We start from the raw sequence: 2,500 nt of genomic DNA, 5'->3' as shown, positions 1-2,500 counted from the left end.
TTCTCGGGGTAATTGGACTCTAATGGCGTGATTGATCTGCTCCGGGAGGCTGGGGGACCAGGGGAGAGACTCCATGGTGGGGGGAACAGAGAGCATGTCTGGGGCTCTAAATAGAGGAGGATGAGGAAGGTGATGGAGCTGGTGTAGGGCTCTAAATGGAGGAGGATGAGGAAGGTGATGGAGCTGGTGAAGGGCTCTAAATGGAGGAGGATGAGGAAGGTGGTGGAGGTGGCTTAGGGCTCTATATGGAGGATTATGAGGAAGGTGGTGGAGGTGGTGAAGGGCTCTATATGGAGGATTATGAGGAAGGTGGTGGAGGTGGTGAAGGGCTCTATATGGAGGATTATGAGGAAGGTGATGGAGGTGGCTTAGGGCTCTATATGGAGGATTATGAGGAAGGTGATGGAGGTGGTGTAGGGCTCTAAATGGAGGGGGATGAGGATTGTGGTGGAGTTGGTCTGGTGCTCTAAATCAGTGTTTCTCAAACTTTTTCAGACCAAAGACCACTTTAAGCAATAAAAAAATCTCACGGACCATCTAGCTAAAAAAAACAAAATAAAAAACAGTAGACCTATTTCAACAGTATATTACACAAAAGGCCTACTCACTGAACCACCTTGCTTATTGTCTTTGCACCTTGCTTGTTGTGTCAGAGGATTCATATGATTTAAACTGGCATAGCTTACATAGGCAATGTTGCAGAGCTGTTTGGATTTACATACAAGTTGGTTCAATATTGCAAACAACTCATCTATATTATATTTTACCACGTCTGCTCGCGGACCACTTGGGATAGCTTGCGGACGGTGTGAGTGTATGAGTGGTATGAGTGTACCAGTCAAGAGGAGGGTGGTGATGACTGACTGATTTTCTGACAGGAAACACAGAAACTCTCCCAAAGATAAGAACGATCATTTGATTTGATGTTTATATGCTTAAAAAAGCAAAGAGAAGTCATTATATTATTACAGTATATTAATACATTATACTACTGTACTAATATGAAACTCAAATATCTAAGTTGTCCACACAATAGTTTCCAGGTATCATCTTAGAATAAAAAGAAAAGCTATGTCCAATGGCTATTTTTTATGAGTGAGATAAGAATAGTGTTTAACAGGTTTATTTTGGCAAAGGGACTCGCTGGGTCGGAAAGACAGTTGTGTTGTGGTGGACTGGAGTGAATCATTCTGTTGTGGAGGACTAGATCCACACCAAAGCATCTGAACAGCGAAAGTGTGTAAACACTGACACACAGACACAGACGCGCCCCCCCACGCACACACACACACACACACACACACACACACACACACGAGTGCGAGCTCCCAGCAGACCGTGGCAAGAGCGCATGGCCCAGAACAAACTCTCGGCAGCCTGTGGCCCTTGGTCTGCCTCTGCCCGAGCCATCAGCTGTGAAATCTGCCTTCCTCTCTGATAAACACTGGAGATCACTGGTGACCCTATCTGTGGCCAGCAGATGCCCAGATTTCCTGTTATGCCTTGGACACTCTCTCTCCCTCTCCCTCTTTCCCTCCCTCTCTCTCCTTCTCTCTCTCTCCCACTCTCTCTCTCCCTCCCTCTCTCCCTCTCTTTCTCTCCCTTCTCTTTTTCTCATCCTTCTCTCTCGCTGTTTCCATTCACAGACAGTTTTCCTGCCTTGAAATGTGTGTGTGTGGGTGTGTGTGTGTGTGTGTGTGTGTGTGTGTGTGTGTGTGTGTGTGTGTGTGTTGTGTGTCAGTGTTTAGTGCATTGGACTCCCCCATTAGAGCCATCCATCACTCAGGCTGGTCACTGAGACACACACACACACACACACACACACACACACACACACACACACACACACACACACACACAGCAGGCTTGCCGGCCCAGTTTGTCCTCACTTCCCATGCCATTCACAGAAGGTCCAGTCCCTGCTACACACACACACACACACACACACACACACACACACACAAACTGCCAGCCCACTCCTCCCTCCCTTCATCTCTCTCTCTCTCTCTCTCTCTCTCTCTCTCTCCATCCCTTTCTATTCTCTTCTGTCAGGCCCAGAGACCCCCCCCCCCCCCCACCACACACACACACACCCCTCCCCCACCTCTGAGCTCTTCTCAATCAAGTGCTGTTTGCTGGTCACTCTGCCCATCACTTTGGCAAGGCCCATCCATTTGGCCACCATGCTGGCGTCACCAGAGGCAGCACAGAGAATCAATTATGCCATACTCTCACAGTTAAGCAATTAAAGGCCTTGGAGAGACCACAGGCTTGGTGCTTGAGGAAAAGCCCTGATCTGTAGGTGGCTGTGACTATATGTCACTCTGATACTGGCACTGATATGCCAAGGCTTTCTTTTGGCTTGGCTGTTGGCTAACCATGTGGAATTTCAGCAGTGTTAGAGGTAGCTGTATCGGCAACCTACTTGGAATGACCTTCATGGGGAGAATGCATTGATAAGATGTTCACATGTTCTCACCATAAAGATACAGTATGTGTC

The 2,500-nt window shown here is 47.8% G+C and overlaps 1 protein-coding gene across 1 annotated transcript in view; it reads right to left on the bottom strand.

The window, feature by feature from the left end:
* zfpm2a (zinc finger protein, FOG family member 2a) overlaps window positions 1–2,500 on the bottom strand; it is a 149,326-nt gene that overhangs the window by 71,130 nt on the left and 75,696 nt on the right. The gene's annotated exons all lie outside the window — the stretch shown is intronic.

This window comes from Alosa sapidissima, chromosome 10 (genome assembly GCF_018492685.1).
Source record: "Alosa sapidissima isolate fAloSap1 chromosome 10, fAloSap1.pri, whole genome shotgun sequence".
In the NCBI taxonomy this organism is placed as follows: Eukaryota; Metazoa; Chordata; class Actinopteri; order Clupeiformes; family Clupeidae; genus Alosa; species Alosa sapidissima.
This window is presented reverse-complemented; position numbering and strand designations above follow the sequence as displayed.